Source organism: Pongo pygmaeus, chromosome 4 (assembly GCF_028885625.2).
Source record: "Pongo pygmaeus isolate AG05252 chromosome 4, NHGRI_mPonPyg2-v2.0_pri, whole genome shotgun sequence".
Lineage (NCBI taxonomy): Eukaryota > Metazoa > Chordata > Mammalia > Primates > Hominidae > Pongo > Pongo pygmaeus.
The window spans coordinates 45,839,990-45,852,826 of record NC_072377.2 but is presented as its reverse complement, the minus strand read 5'-3'; the positions used below and the strand labels follow the sequence as shown (position 1 = coordinate 45,852,826).

Sequence of the window (12,837 nt, the reverse complement as noted above, 5' to 3'; positions counted from 1 at the left end):
TCAGACTTGATAAGTACCATAATAACATCCATTTTGATCTTGTTTTATATTATGAATGTGAAGAAGATCAGGTTTTTAATTTGTACTGAAGGAATATCTTTGTTAGAATTTTTCACTTTTGAAAAACAAATACAAACAAAGATAAAAGTTAAGCATTATAAATGCTCCTTTCTTCATCAGATATGTTGCTTCTGCATGATAATTTGCTGGTGAGTCATTTAAAAATTATTCTTCAGATTATATTTACACTTAGTAATTATCCGTATCCTCAGATATTCAGTTGCTTTAAATTTAGAAAGCTACGAACAATAAGATAGAAACAGTTGCATTACAAACAAACTAGAGAGATTTACAAATGTAAATCAAGCTATTACTAATGCTAAGAAACATTTTGACTAGAATAATGAAGTAGATTAGTGATGTTTAAACAATGTCCTGTTTAAGCTATTACTGTTTTTAATGCATTTACATATATATACAGGGCTTACATAATAATTTATCATCTATCACTAAAAGCTTAAAAAATTTGTTGAGGCTGTGGGAAAAGGGCATTAGGAATATATTATTTCTTAAAAATCACTTAACTGTTTATTGCAGATAGTGAATATATCTTCCCAATGGAATGGAGGTTAAACATAATTAAATTTCCTTTTTTTATTGAAGAATTACCACAAACACACATAACATACAAAGAAGAGAATGTACACACACATACACACACACACACACACACACACACACAAATGCTATAATGGAACAACAATCAATGCTCCCACATTTTCAAAATATTTGCATCATTTTAATCACCCAAACTTATCCAAATTATTGCTCTAAAAGCTGCAATCTTTGATAGCCTAGTAGATTTAGCCTTGGTGTGAAATAGTATCTCTAGATTTATGCTAATTGGCCTTATAATTTATGAAACACTATGTCCTTAGTCATCCAATTTTAAGAAATTAAATGGGAGATCATTTAAGTTAAAATTTAATAAACTAAGTTATGGATCCTTCAACTACTTAAGGCATATTACCTGCCTTTGAGGAAAAGAAAAGTAGGTATTCTATGACAACAAATAGGTGTCTGACTTGCTTGTTTCTACTGTATCGTTAGAAGTTTTTTTTAAAAAAATAAGTAAAATAATATGGAGATTCTCAAAGAACTCAAAATAGAACTACCGTTCAACCCAGTAATCCCACTGCTTGGTATCTACCCAAAAAGAAATAAATAATTGTATAAAAAAGACACCTATACTCATATATTTATCACAGTGCTATTCACAATGACAAAGTCATGGAACCAACGTAAGTATCCACCAACAGTTGAATGGATAAAGAAAATGTGGGTATATATGTATGGAATACTACACAGCCATAAAAAATAATTTAATCATGTCCTTTGCAGCAAAATGGAGTTTGAGGCCATTATTCTAAGTGAAATACCTCAGAGGCAGAAAATCAAATATCATATGTTCTCACTTATAAATGTGAGCTAAATGATGGGTACATATGGACATAAAGATAGAGATAATAGCCTTTGGGGACTCCAACAGGGTGGAGAATGGGAGGTGGGTGAGGGTTGAAAAATTACCTATTGAGTACTATGTTCAATATTTTGGTGATGGGTACATTAGAAGCCCAGTCACCACCATTATGCATGTAATACCCATATAACAAACACATGAATTCCCTAAATCTAACATGAAAAATAAAAATAAAAATATGTAAAAGAGTTTAAATGCTTTACATATATTTGATCGTATGAAAAAATGGCACTTTTATTTTTAAAAAGGACTTCAAAGCTTGTTCTTGACAAAGACTAAATAATATGACAATAAATAATATTTTAGAACATATTAATCAATTATTGAACACCTTCAGGAAGCTTATGGTCTGCAAAGAACACAGGTAATTTCAGTAGAAATTATGATAGTGTGAAAAGAGCCAATGCCTGGGAAATACTTGATGTTATAGCAGAATAAATAGCTCATCTAATCCAATCTGAATCTCAACTACTGTAATTCTCTTACTACCAGCATTAGCATCATCTAGAATCTTGTTAGAAATACTAAAATTTCAGTTTCAACCGCATACATACTGAATGTGAATCTTCATGTTAACAAGATTCTCATATTATTTTAATTTACATTAACGTTTAAGACAAGCATTAGGGAAAATTACTCAGAGAAAGTGGCATTAAAAATTAACTCCCAAATGACAAGATGGTTGGTTTGTGAAAATTTAAAGTAAAATACATTGGAAACAGAGAAATGAGTTTACCCAAAACCAAGTCTGTAGCCTAGGCTGCAGTTTGGATAGGGAAGACACGCAGGATAAAGGAAGACAATTTCAATTTTGCGTTTGATGTGTTCATGAAACATGTTGTAAGGGTAAATGTTTAAAGGGAAAACAGGCTTACGAGTCGAGATCAGGGATTTTGTTCTCTGCTGGACCATTGACTTGAGGATTGGTGGTGTATTGATAGTAACTGAAGTCATGTGAGTGGGAAGGATTGCCCAAGGAAAATATGTAAGGTGAAAAGAAAAGGCGGCCTTGGACATAGTCTTTGGAAATACCAACTATTAAAAGATGCCAACAAATGAGACTGAAAAGAGCAGCCAAAGAAGAAACAGGAAAGCCAGAGCCGTATGTGGATGGAGAAGCCACAGGAAAAGATGTCTTAGGAGGAAGGGCTCAGTTTGTAACACTGTCTTAGTTTGGAATCTCCTAGTAGCAGAGCCTAATAAAAGAATTTGGGGTGGGTAATTTACTGAGGAAGAATTTTAAGAATGAGGATTAGGAAACAGGAGTAGTAAGACCACGTGTATTAGCCCATTTTTACGCTGCTGATAAAGACATACCCGAGACTGGGAAGAAACAGAGATTTAATTGGACTTACAGTTCCACATGGCTGAGAAGGCTTCAGAATCATGGCAGGAGGAGAAAGGCACTTCTTATTTGGTGACTGCAAAAGAAAATGAGGAGGAAGCAAAAGCAGAAACCCCTGATAAACCCGTCAGATCTGGTAAGACTTATTCACTATCACAAGAATAGCACAGGAAAAACTGGCCCTCATGATTTAATTACCACCCCCTGGGTCCCTCTCACAACATACAGGAATTCTGAGAGATATAATTCAAGTTGAGATTTGAATGTGGACACAGCCAAACCATATCACCATGAAAAAGGGAAATCTAATGAAGGATATATTATTGAGGTTTTTTTAAGTTATAGACAATTGGGGCTTAGTCCTACTGACACTCTCTGAGGAACTGTGTAGAATGAACCTTATCCTTGTTTCTCTGAAGGATAGGGGCTGTTATTAATCTGGAGACTCAAGTCCCTCATTGGTTGAACGTTGCCTTATGTGGTGTAACCTACACCTCTCCTCACCCCCCAAAAAGTCCATGCAACTCTAGGTTGAGCTGAGCAAGTTTTCTAGAGTTCCCAGAGAGCCCTGATGCAAAAACCCTGAGATGGACTTTCCACCATTGGTACAGTTGAGGTCAGAGGTGGGTCAGCTTACAAGGATAGACGTCTTGTATGGGACATCAATAGTGTTAACCACTGGTGTTCAGTACTATTCAGATAAAAAATATATATATATATATATATAAAAAATACACACAAAGTATATATATATAATATGTATATATTATATATATTCAGATCACAAATATGTATATATATTTGTGAAATATCTAATTAAGTATCGTGGTAGTAATCAGGAAATAATGGAAATGCAAGAGTATTATTAGTGAAATAGAAGGAATGGAAGATATAATTAAAGGTTTTAATGAGAAGTAGAAAGTTAGATAAAGAAAGTAGACCACACTTTCAAGAAATTGGTTGAGAAAGGAGAGAAAAAAAATAGGATGGTAAGTAGAGGGCTACTTGTGATCAATAGAGAGTCATTTTTTGATGACAAGAATGTCATGCAGCAAATAAGAGCACAGTCTGAAGCCATATTCCCTAGATTCAAATCCTGGCTTCAGCACTAATTAGCTGTGTGACTTTATGCAAGTTATTTAAATTCTCTGTGCCTCAATTTCATTATCTGTACAATGAAGATCGTGATAGCAATCTCACACTGTTGTTATGAGGATTAAGTAGGTAAATATGAGTAAAAGGTTTAGTTGAGTGCCAGGAAAACAGCATTTAATATCCAAGGGTTAGTTATGATTATGATTTTAATTATTGTAACTGGACATTCAAACACGGGTGAAAGAGTAGCTTTAAATGGAATGAGAAACACTTCTTTCATTGTTTTTAAGAGAAATAAGGACAGAAGGAGAAAAAATAGATTTCTCTTTAAATGAGTTAGTAGGTATTCTTAAGTAAAAGCTTCTATTTCTTTTTGAAATTCTATGTAAAGTCATCTTCTGTGAGTGAAAGAAACTGTTGAGGGAAGGAAATAGGAAAGTTGAGATAGCATAAAATGCTTTAAATGGTCCAATTTTAAAAAAATGGAAGAGTGATTGAGTTAACCATAGTAGGCATATCAGTCCATACTCTTGTTCAATTAAGGGCCATTTCCCTACACATAGATACACACACACACACACACACACACACACACACACACCCCCAAGCAAAACTATAGTAATAAAGTTTAAAGTCATTTAGAGCAGGAAAGCTAAAGGATTTTAAAAATATTCAAGCACACATTTAGCTGTATTACAATGGTTATAATGATTTTTTCTACTTCTACCAATCATCTAACCCTTGACCCTTATTCCATAATTACAAATAAATTAACATACTAAAGATGTTTTAGAGGGCAATTTACTTGTTTAGTAATCAAGGATTTTCTTCTAATTGCTAAATACACTAAAGTCTCATCATCAGTGTTTTTTTCAATTACATGCTTAGTTAAATCTTAAACAGTGTTAAATTGACTTTTCAAAAACAATGCTCAACTTGGCCATTATAAAATAAAAACATAATAATAATAATTGATAAATGAAAAACTATGTAGTGTAAATAACTTCCAAGTTCTTTTGAATCCTGCATTTTTACTTAGATGAAAGTATAGTTTCTTGTGAAATATCTGAATGGATAGCTAAGTTCCATAAGCAAGAAAGCAAATGGCTATTTATATTGGAAGAGATTATTCTGGATGGAAGAATAAATAACACGTTTTACTTGTAATATTTTCTACAAATATTTTAAAATTACATTAGGTTGGGGCCAGGCACAGTGGCTCATACCTGTAATCCCAGCACTTTGGGAGGCCAAGGCAGGTGGATCATCTGAAGTCAGGAATTCAAGACCAGTCTAACCAACATGGTGAAACCCCATCTCTACTGAAAATACAAAATTAGCTGGGCATGGTGGTGCATGCCTGTAATCCCAGCTACAGCTGAGGCAGGAGAATCACTAGAACCCAGGAGGCCGAGGTTGCAGTGACCAGTCTGACCAACATGGTGAAACCCCATCTCTACTGAAAGTACAAAATTAGCTGGGCGTGGTGGTGCATGCCTGTAATCTCAGCTACAGCTGAGGCAGGAGAATCTCTAGAAGCCGGGAGGCAGAGGTTGCAGTGAGCCGAGATCATGCCATTGCACTCCAGCCTGGGCAACAAGAGTGAAACTCCATCTCAGAGAAAAACAAATAAAATAAAATAAAATAACATTCAGTTGGAATTTTGACTGTTTTCCATGCAAAGTAGATACATATTTTATTTCAAAAAAGCTTTTGCATATCTTGAGAGCTAAATAATTCATTATTCCATAGAAAAATCTATGTTTTGTTACCCAGCTTTCCAAAAAAGGAAATATAAAATGAAGATAAAATAGGAGTATCTGACTCAAACTTCTGCTAAAAAGCAAACAAATCTAAACCATCTGCTTTCCTTCACTTGTGATTTTCCTTTAGTTTTTTCCATTCATTTTATTGAAAATCAAATTCAGGAAGATTTCATGTTATTTTTATGATTATATGACTTACTATGTAAAGACTATGGACTTAAAACTTTTTCATAAAATAACCAGTGGCACATTTTTACTAAGAAAAAAAAATTCTAAAAGATATGCATTGAAGATGTTGCTGTGTTTATAGCATAGTTCTTGAAAACGGTTCAATCTTGCTGCAAAAATTCTAGAAACAATACTTGTTAAATGAATTAGCATATTACCCAGCTTTTCTATATATATGAATTTATGTATTTTTAAATGTAGGATAATAAAGAGAAATCATGGCTTCAATTGCTGTGTAAATAGCTGGCAATACTAGAATTTTTCTTGGTAAAAATTAAGATTGATAATAATAAGCCCAATGATGATTTACTTAAACATAAAAAAGTTAAAAAGAAAGTTGATTGTTGGTCTTTGAAGAGCAAACAATTTTAAATATTTTCTTATTATTTATTATTATTTGTCAAATTACATTTAAAACACATGTAGTCACTGGAATATAAAATTTATACTTTTTTATTCTATAAGAAAAATATCTCTTCAGAAACCATTTTAGCATTGCTGTGTTTATATTGAGAATGAGACATATATTTTTATTCAACTGGATTTTTAACCTGTTTGCTTTTTAATGATATTTCTAATAATTACCATTTATTATTTATTATTTATCACATAACATACATGCAGTATCACTACTAATTTTCACAGCACGCAGTATGTTAGATATTATCATTTCAAACTGACATATAAAAAACTGAAAAACTGAAAGGTAAAAAGCAATATATATATATACACTCAAAGTCAAAAGTCAAGAATATAGTGTAGATTAAACACTGACACCACTGGTTTCAGCACTCATGGAGTTTTACAATGCCAATAAAACTTAATGTGGTCAATTAAGATACTCAGATATTTTTAAATTGACACTCAGATATGTGTAAACACCCTTGAAATTGTAACACATTTTCATGCGTGTTTATTTTGGCAGATGAAGGTCTATGCCTTTCATCTGATGCTGTAGGTTGTCCTAGAAATAAAATTTAAAGAAGCTCTATTTCAGCTGGTGTAGCCTACTTTCAAATAGCTAGTTAATGTGGCATTTATGATTTATTTGAACATGGAAATTAGTTCCATCACTCACCAAAAAGTCTTTTGCCTTTTAAAAAAAAGTATTAACTTTTGTTTCACAAAAATAGTAGTTGATGTGTATTGATGCCAATGTACATATAGATACCCCACAGGTAAGACTCTACTGTGGGCACTACACTGTAAAATTATCTTGAGATATTATAAATCAGGTGATATATATATATATTTTTTTTTGATGCTTCCTGAAAGTAAAAAGTTAACTTCTTATAGGCAGTGTTTTATAGATTTGAGACATGGGGATAGAATCATGAACTTAAAGTTCCCTCTGATTTGATGAGTAATTATTAATAATTTGCTATTTTTCAGTTTATGTGATTTGCTCCTCTAATACAATGGGAAGTACAGCTTCTTATCCCTGTCTTCCAGGAATGTGAAGTGTATAAAATTATTCCTGAAGACCTGTAATTTGACTCTATAACACAAACTGGCAATAGATTAATAGGAAAAAAGGGCATACAAATTTATTATTCGCAAATGTATGTATAGGAGTCATACAAAATGTGAAAACTCAAATGCCCAATCATTGATGCTTTTATACCATCTTGGGGTTACAGAAAGAATAGGGGCTTATGGCATGGCAAGACAGATTGTCAGAGGTAGAGCAGAATAAGAAAGGCCTGGAGTAAAGGCAATCTTGTGCAGATGTACAGGTAGCAGCCCTCAGAAAGAATAGGTGATGGTCTATGGTAAATGTTTCTCTGTCAGATCTTAAAAGGTGTCGGACTCTCTGTTAATCATTCCTAGACATGGACAAGGGGGGCCTCAGGAAAAGCCTGCTTGCATCTGTTGTTTATTTCACTTTATTTCCTCCACAGATGCGAATCTCCTCCACAAAAGGCACCTTTGTAGGGCTATTCCTGTCTGCAGGCCCTCTGTACAGCCATCTCAAAATATGTCAAAAAGGTATATTTTGGGGTGAAATATTTTTAGTTTCCTTTAGGGGTGACAATTAGATTAACATTTTAAAAAGACGTCTCTGTCTGAATCATGGAAAATGAGTTAGAGTTGGAGGAAGACATGTATAAATAGGTACAGTGAATGTAGTTAACAAGCTGGTCATGAGTTGAAGGAGAGAGAGTAGCTTTAACCAGAATGGTGATGCAGAGAAATGGAAAATTATTGAAACTTTTGGTAGGTAAAACTTACATAATTTGGTGATGTCTTAAGGATTGGGATGAAGGAGTAGGGGATAAACTAAGGTGTTTCAGTTTTATAAATAAGGGTATCATTTCATGGATATAAAAGCAATATAAATGTGAATTAAAAGTTCTTTAGATTGCTTACATTTGCCAGGCCTTCTGTTCCCTTCAATTATTCTTCTAGTTCTCACCTCATAGGCAGATCATGATGGTTATTATACTTACGATTTCCATTGCCACTTCTATTTTCCATTATCTTCTCTCTTAGTCCATTTTTCCGTTGCTAAAAAGGAAAACCTAAGATCAGGTAATTAATAAAGAAGAAAGGTTATTTGGCTCACACTTCTGATGGCTGGAAAGTTCAAGTTTGGGCATCAGTATTGGTGAGGGCCTCAGGCTGCTTCCACTCATGGGAGAAAGTGAAGGGGAGCAGGAGTATGCACAGACCATATGGTGAGAAAGGAAGCAAGAGGGAGAGAGAGAGGGGAGAGGTGCCAGAATCTTTTTATCATCAAGCTCTCTAGGGAACTAATAGAGTGAGAATTCACTCACGCCTGAGGGGGGACATAATCTTTGTCCTTGAGGGATCCACCCCTATGACCCAAACACTTTCCAATAGGTCCCACCTACAACACTGGGGATAAAATCTCAACATGAAGTTTGGAGAATCCCATCCAAACCATAGCACAAATCATTACAGTCTGCTTTGTAACATGATCCCTACTCCTAACATACACACATAGGGAAAGGTCACCAAAGACATTACTGAAACTAAATCTAGAGGGTAATTTTGAATTCACATTTAGACATGTCACATATTTTGGAGAATAAAAGCAGCCTAAAAATCATTTTTAAAAATCTCATATTAGTATATTTTTAAACTAAAAATGTTAAAAGTACAGAAATAAATGATCAATGAAAAGGAGGAGGAATTAATGTTTTCTAAGAATTTCAGAAAATGTTCTAGAATGTAGGGGAAATGTTGGGGAAATATAGATAAAATGTAGGGAATGCAGAGAAAGGTAGGAGAAAATGCAGAGACTAAATACATTAAATAAAGATAAGAAACAAATCAAATCCAGCATAGAGGATCAAATTCAGATCCAAAGCCTCAACGTACAACTAGAGGAGTTCAACCTAGAATTCTATATGGAGTCAACTTTGAGAGTTTAATAAAGACAATTTCAGGCATGGAAAGATTCAGAAAACATACAATCTTTCTTAGTTGTTTACTTGGGGATTTTTTCCAGCAACATGAATAAATAAACCAAAAGAGAAACATGGCATTTAGAAATACTGAGCCAAACCAAGGATGTTGTAAAGAGAAATTCTATAGGAAAATCTTTGAAGAAAAAACTCAATATCTATCTGGTGGGATAAGGAGGCTAGAAAAAAATAATACTAAATGAAGTCTAATTACGCAAGAAATAAATGTGATCAGCAATTGCAGGATTAACAAATCCACTGGATGAACAAGTCTTGTTAATCCACTGATGAGCAAGAAAGGAAATGTCATCAAATACACCATTTGGCTTTGTGGTAAATATTTACACGGCCAGAGTAATGTTAACACTTTATGAGTTTGGAAGTTTCAATTATAGGAACAAAGTTATAATCTACCTTTACATTGTGACATTAGAGATGACAGAAGTCATCAAATGAAAGTGAAGGAGGGAGTTTTTTTACTTTCACCTGGTAAACTATCTTAGAGTTATCTGAACAAGAAATAATAGTAAACATGGTGCATAAAGGTACAAAGCAACTAAGGTAAGAATTAACACTAGTGACACAGCTATAGCGTGAGAAAGGAAGATTTGGGGTACTATAAGTGGCAAAATGCCATTTTATGACAGTTTATAAACAATGCCTGTAATTATCTATATAAGAAATGGAAACAAGCATATTGCTTAGTGATATGGATTAAACACCTTTTCACATGGAAAAGTGAGACTGGTGGGTTTGAAACTGGATCCTTGCCGTGTTTTATAAACACTCTTGTTAGATCTAATTTTTAATAATCATGTACATGCATACTTTTATAAATTTTTATAATTATACAGAAACTTTTAAAAATAAAAATATGTTAGAATTTTAAGTGGTAATTATTTTATAGTCTCTTTAGATCTGATGGAATAAACTTTTGATATTATGTTTCCAAAGAATTGTATTGGCATCCTTGCTTTTCAAAAATCTATTTGTCTGTAACTACTAAATATATTAAGTCATATTTTGCATATAGTATATTACTACAACTATTAGAAAGTTTGCCATTTTATCATTTTTTGACTTTGCCAACTTACGCATTACTTGTAACATCTAGTTTATTTCATGGTCTGACTACCACTACTAAGTGTCTTTTTCAAAGAATAGTTGGTTATTTTTATTCACATCACATGGAGATGATATTTTCATACATTCCTGCAAGTCTTGTTAGGTGTGGGAGAAACAGACAAAAAGAAAAAGCTCCTGTTTTTAGTGTGTTGGATTCTAACAGAGATTACTACCTAATTTCCAAATTCACTGGCCACTGTTCAGTACCTGTTTTCTTAGAATAGATTCCTTTTGACCACACCCCCTGTGAAACTTAATCCTTCTTTGGATTTTCTAATCATGTTTTTCTGGTTCTGCTCTCACATCTTGGCAGGTATTAACAGTACCCTTAATTAATCAATCTCCTGGCTCAGCTGATTTTAAAACATAAGTTCCACTTTTTAGCCTTTTCTCCTCATTTGACCCAACCTCCCTTAGTGACTTCTTAGTCACTGATGATGTATATATTTTCTTCTCGGAGTGCCTGACCTACCTAGAGGCATTAGGATATGCTATGGGCATCTTAAACTTAACTTGCTGAAAATTAAATTTACTTTGTGTCCCCCACGCTCACTCAAGCATGCTTCCTTATGTCCTAAGATAACACAGTACTTGGCATATAGGAGCGATTATGAAATTTTTGTGTATGAAGGACCTGTTAAAACACATAGTGCTGTGTCCCAAATGTAGAGTTTCTGATTCAGTAGGTCTGGAGTGGAGACTGTGAATGTGTATTTCTAAAGAATTCCTAAGTGCTATTGGTGGTTTGGCAACCACACCTTGAGAACTACTGGCATACAATAATCATTTAATGTTTGCTAGATCAATAGTTACTATGAGTCAATGAATGCTTAAAATAGTAATATAGATTCAAACTTCAAACTTAATATGAATAAATGATAAGAAATAGTCGTATAACTTTAAAATTTTAGTTTGAAAGTAAAAAGAGGATCATTTAGTCAAATACTCTCTTATTGTTGATTCATAAATGAGATCTGGAAGGGTTAAATGACTTGTGTGAGGAAAAACAATTAGATTCAATCAACCCTGAGCTTCATAAAAATAAAATAACTGTATATGTAACATTTGTTCTTAGCTACAAAAGGATTAATTTTCCAAATTCAGAGATAGAGCAGATTATATTTTCCCTAGATTAGTAGGTCTTTTCATACAAGCACTAATTTCCCAAAAATGAATAAAATACTACTAAGTTTCAGTGCTGCTCTTCATATTTCTGAGATGCATGGAAAAGAAAGTAGAAATGAAGATCTCAATGTGTCAGTTAAGGTTTCAGATTCTCACCCCTCCAAGTAGTGTTTGAGCAAGCAAGTTACTTCAGAGAGATGTACATAGGCCTTCAGGCTTTAAATAGTTTGATGGACAGTCTGGTTATCAAAGAAATTCTCATGACAAAGTGGTATTTCCTTTGAGGGTACTAATGTTCAAAAGGGAATGTTCAAACAATATAATTTTTTTGCAAAATGAAAGTATGTTGGAAAAAATGAAGAGATGCAATACAATGGGTTGCTGTTTCTCATTAGGTAGGTCTATTATCAATTACCAAGTACAATTACAATAATTATGGGCAAAGAGTCAGGAGATCTAGATCTAGTCAGAGCTGTGTTGTCAAGAAAATATTTCAGAAAATATTTTCCATATAAAATATATCAAATGTGTGTTACATGAGGAAAAATATTATTTTGACATCTTTATCCAGTTGTGTTACCAACTATTAAAATTTGTACTCAATGCTGTCATCTATACAATGAAACAAAATTTTTAAGACCTAATTATTTTTTTTTTCAATGTGTGGTCTTATGACCCCCTGCATTTGAAACACCTAGGGATTGTTTCTCAAACTTTAAGGTGTATATCTATGCACGTGAGTCATTTGGAGACGTTTTTAAGATGCAAATTCTTATTCCATAGGCCTTGGATGAGGCTTGAAATTATTCTCTTCTAATAGGCACCAGGTAATATCCATGCTTATATGGCCCTGTTTGACTATCAGGGATGTAGGGATGCTACTTACAAACAATCTCTCTCTCTCTCTTTCTGAGAGAGAGTGTGTGTGTGTGTGCGCACGTATGTGTGTATAAATATAAATAGGCAGATATGTCAATAGAATCAATCTCTGGAATTAAGCCTGAAGATCAGCCTTCCAAAAAAGCAACGCCCTCCCCAGGTCTTAAAACAATCACAGTTGAGGCCTACTTGTTTAAATGAACTTCAGTGTCTAAGTTAACTTTCAGCTATACAGTAATGTGGATCTAGTCTCACCGTGATATTCGCCTAAATCCTAAATTGGAAGCCTGCCATAGTCTCTTA

The 12,837-nt window shown here is 33.6% G+C and overlaps 1 protein-coding gene across 1 annotated transcript in view; it reads left to right on the top strand.

Annotated features, from left to right (window-relative positions):
* The window catches only part of HCN1 (hyperpolarization activated cyclic nucleotide gated potassium channel 1), a 425,130-nt gene that overhangs the window by 318,841 nt on the left and 93,452 nt on the right, over window positions 1-12,837 (top strand). The window lies entirely within an intron of this gene.